Genomic DNA, 11,391 nt, shown 5'->3' with positions numbered 1-11,391 from the left:
CTGGGATTACAGGTTTGTGCTAGCATGCCTGGCTTAAGATCATATCTTTTGAAAATACCATATTTAAGTAAAATTTAAATTGTATTTTCTAAAGTAAATATTTAAGCTAAGACTATAGTTACCTATATCTCACAAAAGCATTTTCCTTTCTGTGGTATTTTAAGAGAGGAATGAAAAAAATATTCAAAATGTTTAATTATTTTAGTTAATCTACAAGCCTTTCTAATTAAAGTTTCTCATCTTAAAAAGCTCTTGTTTACACAAAACATGTTTTAAAAGGTTAATTAGCAGAGAACCAATATATAATACTAGTCTCTAAATTTAAAAGCTATGATTGATTAATGAATAAGATTCATTCAATTCTATCATTTTGAATTTTGTATTTGACTTTTTATTGATACAACACAATTTACTTTTCAAGCATGTATTTATATTGAAAGTTTTATAAATACTTACCAACATGAATATAGTTTGACAATTTGAATTTTAAAGAGAAGTCATTTTGATTAATCTCAAAATCTAATTTCTAGTTATTTATTTTATACTATATAAAACTATAATTCACACTTTCAAATATAAGTAGGAGGCACGCATTCTACACTTGGATTTATCTACCTAGAAAGTCTTTTTCTTCCATGAAGTTGAACAAAATTTTTACATTGAACAAAATTTTTAAATCTCACCCAAAAAAAGTATTACTAAAATAATTTTGGTACTGTATTTTAAGAGTCATTTTGTATTTCGACCCATAAATTTTTCAGTTTATGACATGATACAATTTAGGTTAAACAGTTGAAAGATTCTAAGAAGGAGACCTGAATTGCTCAGAGGATGTGTGAAATCCCATGTATTACTAAAATCAAGGGACTCTCTTGATTAAAAAAAATTCTGAACACATTGCAAGTGGATAATTCAATTTTGAAAAACTCCCCACCCACATTGTTCTCTAAAGCATGTCTCAAAGTCCCAGCCAACTCTCTCCTTCCTTAGCACAGAATACATGTTGGTTTCTGTTTCTCAATATGTGCTTTCCTTAAAGTCAAATATATAACATTCAATTTTGGGACATTACAGGAAGCGTGATTTAGATTCTTCTCATTACTGAAACATAGTGTGAAAAGAAAATCCCCTTTGTGTGCTGCTTGTGTTTTTAGATCAGCAATTTAAATAGAGTTTGTCAATCTACTAACATATGAGCTGCCTTCTCTATATTTCTTTATATTTCACATCATGCCTTCGGCCCCATATTTCTGATAACTCCAGGAGATAAAACTCACAGATCTATGAGTACAGAAGATTCTACTCAGATGAATCTTTACTTATTTATTTAATTGTCAGGTAAGTGAACATCTGCTAATCTACTTTGGCATCAGTGTTACAAAAAAATTAAAAATGGCAGATATGAAACTTTGGAAGCACTAAGAATTGCTGAAGTTATTTATCTACTCAAATGCTCTTAAACTGGATTGTATTTCCACATAGGAATTCCATCCACCAGAAAGAACCAACAAATGAAAACAAATCCTCCTTAATTCCTAAGAAAGCTCATCATAAACCCTCAATTCAGCTTTGATCCTTAGGAGAAAAACCCAAATTAATAAAGATTGCTTCAACTCTTTCAGATGCTGAAATTTTTTTTCAATAATATCAAATACCTCTCACCACCACCAAACAGAGTCCATTTATTGGAGGAGTAAAGACAAGTGGATAGGTTCCTAAAAGTTGTGTTTATTTTTATTTTCAAGGGTGTGTGTGTGTGTGTGTGTGTGTGTGTGTGTGTGACTAGGGATTTAACCCAGATGCATTCTATCTCTGAGCTAAACTCCCAGCCCTATTTTATTTCTTATTTAAAAACAGGGTCTTACTAAGTTGCAGAGGGTTTCACTTATGTAGCTTAGGCTGGCTTCAAACCTGCAATCCTCCTGTCTCAGCCTCCCAAGTACTGGGATTACAAGCGTGTGCCACCATGCCCAGTTCTCAAGGTTTAGTATTTCCTGAATTACTACTTACTAGCAAAATGAACCAAAGTCCATTAAAAACTGTATTCTTGAATTTGTTGCCCATAAAACTTGGCCTTGGAATATTAAGGGATAGTATTTCAGCTTGAAAGTAATTAAGAAAAAAAAGCCAGATATACTTTATTCAACTAATATTTATTAAGATGTGTACATTGTTTCTACCAAACTCCTGACATGTTAAAAAATGAAAAAATTTTAAAAACTACAAAAGCACATATGATAAATTTTCCCCATGTATTACTTTTTACCAATGTATTTCATGTTTTAGATAACTTTGAAGCTGAATTATTAGAAATTTTAAGTATTTCTAGATGTTTAATTTTTATCCATAACAAATATCAAATTTAAAAACAACATAGGAATGAACATTGCTTTTAACTATAAACTAAGATGTTAAGAAAATGGTTATTATCTATTTTAAAATAGAATGAAATTAAATCGTTTGCCATTTTAGAGAGTTGGTATCATCAGTGCATTGCTGGGCCATTTTTTTCATCTGTTGTAAATCTAAGATTTCTAACAGAATTAAATAAAATATTTAAATTGTATTAACATAATATTCCCATACCACTACAACTCCTTTTACAATGAACTCATTAGGGCTTTATAATATTTGGGGAAAATTTTTCACCATATTTTTCATGAATGAAATTGTAAGCTAAAAGTTTCTTCGCTGTTTTTACATGATTGATGACTTGACAGGAATTTTCTCTTGAAAAACATAACTTCCCTCTACTAATTTTCCAGTACATGCACAAGTAGCTTTCTGGGTTCTAAGCACTTTGCACACCTTGTAAAACATACAAAGTGATAATTAGCCCAGTTCTCACACACTCTGGCTCTTTAACTCCAAGTTATCCATCCTCAACATTGTTCTGACTGTGGAAAGCTAGTTGGGAAATTATTCACTGAGTGAGCTAGCACTGAAATTGTGAGGACACTCGCTCTCACCACATGACTCCAAGCAGAAGGGCAAGGTCTGTCCTTTCTCACAAATGGAAATCAGAAAAAGGCTTATTACAGTCACTTGCCTCAATTAACTCTCTATCTTACTTTCAACATTAGGAAGAAGTTAATGATTATCTTGCCCAGATTCAAAGGATGAGTTGTGCCTACAATTCAGAATTTCAGTAGATGACAGTCCATGGAGAGGGCACACCAGAAAAATGTCAGACCTGGGACTCAGCCAGGCTGATAGGAATGGGAATATATTAGATGCAGAAGAGATGGGTGTGAGAGTTGGAAGATGTTAACAGGCAAGGTTAGACAGAATAGTTTCTACAGGGAAAAAAATCAGAGTCATATGTCATCCAATGAGAAAAGACAAAATGCAGATTCTAAAGGATCGTGTGGGAGCCCGAAAAGCAGAACAATGATCTCCAACGATGTGCGTGTTCTAATCTCTGGAACTGTTGATGTTCTAGTCCATATTATGTTACATGACAGTGCGAATTAAGGTTGCACATGGGGTTACAGTTACTATTCAATTGCCTTAAAACACAGATTCTCTGAGTGGGCCCAATCGCATCACCAGGGTTCTTAAAAATAGGAGAGGAAACAGAATAAGGGAGTCAGAGAAAAAGAAGAAACCAGGGACCAAGATCAGAGAGATGCTGTGCTGTTGACTTTAAAGGTGGAGAAAGGGCACCATCGAGCTGAGGAACATGAACAGCCTCTGGAAACTGAAAAAGTCAAGCTTCTCCCTAAAACTTCAAGGAAAGAACGTAGCCTTTTTAACATCCTGTTAGCCCAGTGGGACCTGTGTAAGCCTTCTGACCTACAGAACTGCACAATAATAAATTGTAGCAATAGAAAACTAACACAGATCAGCAAGTGAGAATTGAGAACAAACAGAAGGTATCAAGCAAGGCATTCAACAAATGTTTGTGGAAATAAAGGAGACATGAGTGAATAAAAAAATACAAAACATCAGCAACCACATTCTGAGACCCATCAAGGACGAAACAAACCTCATCAGTTGTGCAGCAAGATGGTGACAAGTGGTCCAGAACTTCACCTAAACAGCCGTCTTCCCTGAGCTCTCCCTTCCTACTGAGTATGGATGAGCCAAGTCTCACTGAAGCATAGGTGTAAAAAAAATCAAGCTTTAAATGATACAAAAAGTTTCCAATATTGAAAACATGAATAATAAATAAATATCAGACTTATTTTCTAGCTCACCAAGTTATTGGGGCAGTTGATCAAAAATAACAAAATAGCTTTTACCTTATAGCTGCTGGCCTTTTGTCCAGCAACTAGTCCAACTTCACTCTTTCTCCCACCATATACAACATCTACCAGTCACACCACCAACCCATGCTTTGTAGCTCCTGGGTCCTCTCTGAATCCCTCTCAACTCTTAGTTAGCTCCTAATTACCCTTTATCTTACAGGTTTCTTTGCAGAAGCCTATTTAACTACTGACTGGTTTGGTATCCCATTTCAAATTCTCATAAATGCATATATATATATATATATATATATATATATATCACTTTAAATCATTAATATCAAATTCTCATAAACGCATATATATATATATATATATATATATGTCACTTTATATCATTTGTTTAGCAAATGGTTTTTGTCAGTATAGTCTAAAATGGGAATGCTGGTATATCTCAATAGTGGAGAAAAACATCTGGTCAACCTTATTCATGCCAATAAAACCCACCCTTGCTTGCTCAATGGGGCCATAACTGCTTTCCTGGGTTGTCACAAATGCATCAAAAGGGCAGGGATAATGTCTACCTTCCCCACCACTAACTCCTCAATATCTAATATTGTGTGTGACATAGTGCTCATATAATTTTATTTCCCATCAAGAAGGCTAAAAATATTTTATAACCTATATTTTAGCTTTAATGTGTGAATAGAATAAAAATATATTATATGTAGCCGGGCGTGGTGGTGCACGCTTGTAATCCCCGCACTTGGGAGGCAGAGACAGGAGGATCGCACAGGTTCAAAGCCAGCCGCGCGCTGGCTTAGGAGACCCTGTTTCCAAATAAAAATATAAAATAGGTCTGGGAGTATAGCCCGGAGGTTGAAGGGCCTCCAGGAACCCCAGTACCACATATATATATGTACATAGAAATATATATGCACTGGATAAGTCAAGATTCTCTAGAGAAAGAGAACCTGATACATATAAAAGTTGACTCGCAAGATTATGGAGACTGAGAAGTCCCACAGTTGGCCCTCTGCAAGGTGGATATTCAAAGAAGCTGATTGTAGTCTTTCTATTCTGGGTCTAAAAACCTAAAAATGAGGAGAACAAATGGTGCAAATCCTAATCAAAGTCTGGAGAACTTGGGGAGCCAATGACCTAACTAAGCAAGCAGGTGGGGAGGAGAGGTTTCCTCCCTCCCTGCCTCCACTTACTGTCCTATTCAGGCCCTCAGAGGATTGGATGAGGCCAATCCACTGTGTGAGGACAATCTGCTCTATTCAGCCTACATATTCAAATGCTACACTCTTCCAAAAACACTCTCACAGACACATCTAGAAATAATGTTCAATTCAATATTGTTCAATGATACCCTTGATCAAGTTCATGCAACACATATATGTTTTACTTTATTTTAAAATTGCTTTTATTTTTACTAGTATGTTTTGATTCTAGAGTCAGGCAGTGCTCTCCTCATTTCTGAAAATTCAGCAGGCAAGAGATTCCCAGATTCCAGTGGTTAAAATAAGCCATAGTACTGATTCTCTCCCTTCTAATACCACATGAACAAAAACATACATACTTAAAAATAGCAAAGTGAGTTCACCAGTAGTCCCTTTCCCCAGAAAGGACATAGTCTAAATATATTTCCCCAGTAGAATTGGTCAAGACAAAGAATCCAAAGCAGAGTCAACAAGATAGTAAGGTAACACCTTATATCCAATAGAGTAACCAGTCCCCAAAACACATACATTTCTAATGTTCCAGTGTGTAGTAGACTCTGGTTTCTCTTCAGATCTAAAAATGTTTCACCTTTTTCTAATACCCCCACATGTGAGTTCTCAGTTGCTGCCATAACAGATTACCACAGATCAATCAGTGGAAGACAACACTGATGTATTTATTGTCTCACAGGTCAAAAGTCTGGTGAGAGCAAATGGGTTCTTCAGGTCCAGGTTCCACAGTCTGAACCAATTTGTTGGCAAACAGAACCCATCTTGAGGCTTGGAGGAGGACATAAGCTCACTTAGATTGTTGGGAGAAGTCCGTTCTTTGTGGCTGCAGGGCTGGGCATGCTGATTCGTTGCTGGCTGGCAGCCAGGAACCTCTCTGCATTTTAAGGCCACCTGAACCCCTCACCTTGCTGTTCCCTCATCTTCACACCAGCAACTGCCTGTTGAGTCCTTCACCTGCTTGATGTTCCTTTGACTTCATCATGTCTCTTCTGTCTCCAGTTGGAGAAAGTTCTGTGACTTTCAGGGATCATGGGAGTAGATTAGGCTCAATTGGATAATCCAAAGAATCTCCCTATTTCACGGTCAGTATCTTTATATCTACAAAGTTTCCTTTGTCATGGAATATATTCACCGAGTCTAGGGGTGATATAAACATCTTTGGTATGTGAGGGTGCAGAAGGAGCCCTCTGCTACATAGCCTGCATCTAAAATCAGCTTACTGAAGTCTGAGGCTGTGGCTCATTGGAAGAACATTTGCCTAGCCTGCATGAGATGAGAGACCCCGTTTCAAAATTAAAAATGAAAAGGGCTGATAATGTAGCTCAGTGGTAACTCTCCCATCCCTACGGACTCTATCCCCAGTACCACAAAATTAAAAAATTATAAAGTAAAGGTCCAGAGCTACACCCAGCATCTCAGAAACCCCACTTAGATGGCACAGTTATTCTTCCCAGGAATAAAACACAAGCTCCCCCTATGTGGATTGGATCATGGGGTGGGTTGTCCACTGACTTACACAACCACAGAGGTCATAGCAGAGCTAAGGGGTTCTCATAAAAGGGGAAAGACCTCCTCAGCTGAGGTGAGCCTCCTGGCTACCACTATCCTTCAGCACTACAAAAAAAATAGTAAGACTGAAAAAGTAGATGGGTCACAAAATATCCAGAATTCAAACTCTAGAGCACTGGAGGGACTCACTATGTCCAAGGTCTGGTGGAAAGAGAGGCAAGAATCCACCCACTTTCTATCAGAGTAAATAGAATGTTTGGGCAGAGTCACCCAAGCACTAGTGAGACCGAAGAAATGGTGTGGCAAGAATGTGAGCCACGGAGAGGAAGGAAGGAAGCAAGAAAGGAAGCAGGGAGGTAGGAGAGAGGCGAACGTGTGGGAAACAAAATACGTACCTCAAGAAATATTCTCCACAAATGCTTCAAATTACATAGAACATTAATTAACAAAAATTGCTCAACTACAGATTTAAAAGAATAAGAATGGCATGAGAAAAACTGTCAACTTAATTAAACAATTTGAGGCCCTAAACAGTATTATCAAAGACTTAATGGATTATTTTTTTTTTTTTTTTTTGCAGTACTGGGGATTGAACTCAGGGGCATTCTAACTCTGAGCTACACCTCCAGGCCTATTTTTTATTCTTAAGTTGCAGAGGGCCTCACTAAGTAGTTGAGGCTGGCTGCAAACCGCGGTCCTCCTGTCTCAGCCTCCCAAGTACTGGGATTGTAAGCGCGTGCCAACATGCTCGGCTTAGTTGAATCTTTTAAAAGCACAAACATAATGCATATGGCTGCAGGCTGAATTACTAGTGTGGAAGAAAAATAGAGATGGCACAATGAATACAGATGGAAAAAGACAGTTTAAACCAATCAGAGAAACTAAAAAATTATAAATGATAGAATCTAGACAAAATTAGTCTGGTATCATTGATGTCTAATGAAAAAACCTCCCCCAAAGAATGTATGGCTTCCTCTCTTTGTTTCATCTTTCCATTGGCAGGAGGGAAGCTCAATTCAATTCTCCAAACGGGAAAAAAAAAATGTAGATTCTACCTTTACACTGTGCTTTCACTGAGTTTTCCCCAGAGATAGACTGACTTATCTCATGGGTGAATTTGGAATCAAGGCCTGGACATGGATATATGTTGTCTTTTGGGCTTTGCTTCTGATTTGCCTGCTTGTGAAGAAATGTATAGCCTCTCTCCATCTAAGACCAAGCTCATAGATGCAGGCTGAGGGGCATGAGACACAATGAATAAAGCCATCTAACTGAGGAAGAATATCATCAATCCACCTTGGCCCTACTTCTAAAGTCCTATTTTTTAGCTTTACAATAATAAATATGATGATCTGTCTCTTGGAAATCATTTGTTTCTTGTTTTCTAACTTGGCAAAAAAAAAGAAATGAGTAATAGTTACTGGTTCTCCTAAATCCAATTAAATAATTTGTATTAAAAAATATTCTGCCCAGTGTAATGGGGCACACCTGTAATCTCAGTAGTTGGGAAGTTGAGACAGGAGGATCACAGGTTCGTGTCCGGCCTTAGCAACTTAGTGAGCCCCTCAGCAACTTAGTGAGATATTGTTTTAAAAGGAAAAATAAATAGGGCTGAGGGTGTAGTTCAGAGATAGAATGTCCCTGGTTCCAGGCCAAAAGAAAAGAGAGAGAGAGAGAGAGAGAGAGAGAGAGAGAGAGAGAGAGAGAGAGAAAGAGAGGGAGGGAGGGAGGGAGGGAGGGAGGGAGGGAGGGAGAAAAATCTTTGTAAAATGAGGAAAGAACTTAAATATGCTACGTTCAAAAGTATATGTGTTTCAATTATGCTACCATAAAAATGTATCCTACTAAAATTCATGCATTGAGCTGGGCGTGGTGGCGCACGCTTGTAATCCCCGTGCTTGGGAGGCTGAGACAGGAGGATAGCACAGGTTCGAAGCCAGCCTCAGCTACTTAGTGAGGCTCTCAGCAACTTAGTGAGACCCTGTTTCCTAATAAAATATATAAAAAGTAGGTCTAGGAGTATAGCCCGGAGGTAGAAAGCCTCTGGGTTCCACCCCTAGTACCACAAAAAAAAAAAATTCATGAGAATTCTTATGTTAATAATATTTGGAGCTAGGGCCTTTAAGGGATGATTAGGGTTAGAAGAGGTCATGAGCACAGAGTGCCCATGATGGCAGCAGTGTCTAGGACCATGGCAACACACACTCTCTCAACATGCAACGACCTACATAAAGTTCCGATGCAGCAAAGGGGCTCTCACCAGCACGTGCTGGCTCCTGTCCCCGGACGTGCGAGGTTAACAAACTCACATTCTGTATAAATTACCCATCAGAAATTCAGTTATAATAACAGAAAACTTGAACTCAAGGATAAATAAAACTTTGTTTACATATCGAAACAGAAAAAGCAAATTCATTTGAAAAGTGGAGAGAAATCAGGCTGGCCCAGATTTCTTGAAGGTAATACCTACAAAGTCCAAGGGAGGCTGGGCTTGTTTCAACATTTTCAACTGATGGGGCAAAAATCAAGTTTTTTTGCTATCTTTTTCACATTATACTTTTAAAAGCTTTTACATTCTTTTTGATTATATAAATATTTGCTTATATTGTTTTCTAACATCTCTAGGTTTTCTTTTATCTAATTAAATAGTTCATTCAATTTATGTGTAATATAGGGATGGAACACTATTTTTCTCCCCTGGGCTTTAAACAACTGTCTTAAAATAAACTCTAGATGATTTTTCTATCTCACATCAATTAGAAACATCAACTTAATAATAATAAAGATAAAAATATTTGAGAACCAGCTGGGCCTGATTCACTGTGCTAAATTCACTTTAGTACATCATTTCTCATAACTACTACATACAAACATACACGCATCAATTTCTAGACTTCCCACAGTTACTTTAGTTTGACTCTAGTATATGCTATTTTTGCTTCTTTGGTTTTACAATTAATTTTAATACTAAGAAGCATAGGTTCTATTTCTAAGCACTCTACCAAACTCCCACATAGACATAACTATTCTTCCATTTAAATTTTTGTTAGCTATTCTCATTCATTAAATTTTCATAATGAATTTGAGACACATGAAACTGGATAAATTATAATTCTTGACAATCATAACTACTGAAATAGGCCTATTTTATGTGTTTACTTGGCTTTTTTAATTTATGGTTAAATAATTAATATAACCCATTAATCTACCACCTAGCCCAAGAACTAAAACATGAATAGTAGCTCACATATCTTCCCCATCCCCATCTTTTACCTGTCCTATCTACACACACACCTGAATGATAAAATTATCCTCAATTTTGTGTTTTTCATTTCCCTACTTTCTTTTTGTTTCAATCGATATTCAGTTTTTTTGATTGATGCGGGTATCATCAATGCCACAGCTACCAGACAGACCCGGAGCAGCATGTTAACTAACTGTACAGGGCAATAAAGGTAAAGATGATTTTGTTTTTTTTAAAAAAGTCACAATTTTATAAAAATGGTTTTCTTATATTCAGCTGAGAGCCGTTTTTCACTCATATGTACACCCACACACCTCACTCACCTGATAGCAAATTCTGGACATAGAACTGAAATATAAGAATATTATGACTAGTTAAGATAGCAAATACCGAGCCCGGTGTGGTGACACACACTTGTAATCACAGCATTTGGGAGGCTGAGACAGGAAGATCCGGGTTTGCAGACAGCCTCAGCTATTTAGTGAGGCTCTTTGCAACTCAGTGAGACCCTGTTTCAAAACAAAGAATAAAATATAGGGCTGGGGGTGTAGCTTGGAGACAGAATGCCCCTGGGTTCCATCCTCAGTACTGTAAAAAAAAAAAAAAGATAGCAAATATCCCAAGTTATAAATTCAAGTATTAGTGTAGCAAGTGTCTGGGTAACAAATGTCCTTAAAGGAGTGAGTGGGGGGAGCTCGATTTGTCACAGGTTTGGTTAATTGCCCTCAAAGATTACACATTATCTAGGTGAAAAATATGTTGGCTAATGAGCACATTTCAGTTCATAGAAAAAAAGATAATTTAACTAGAATTTTATGGAAATCAGAATTCATGCTATTACTTCCTATACTTTCAGACACATTCAGAATCCTGAAGCACTACAGAAGAAGTCCTATGACTATCTGCTTGTGAGTCAATGAAGGGGGGGTTAATGTAATGTTAAGGTCTTATGGACTGGCCTCAGCCTCTAGGACAGGCAGTGCTCCCCCCTCCTGGCTCATCCCACCTCAGCCTATTCAACCCAACCTGTTCCTTGGTAAAAAGCATCTCATTACTCTCTTAGCCACTAGCTCTTACAAACAGGCAGCCATGCTCTCTTGGGTTATTTTTTAAGTAGGTTTTATAAAAAGGGAATTTTCTTAAGAGCATGGCAAATAATATTAAGGATACATGAAAATACTTAAAAGCTACCCAGCTAATTGGGAACCTGAGA

This window comes from Muscardinus avellanarius (genome assembly GCF_963383645.1).
Source record: "Muscardinus avellanarius genome assembly, chromosome: 5".
NCBI lineage: Eukaryota > Metazoa > Chordata > Mammalia > Rodentia > Gliridae > Muscardinus > Muscardinus avellanarius.
Note: the sequence above shows the minus strand (reverse complement) of the source record.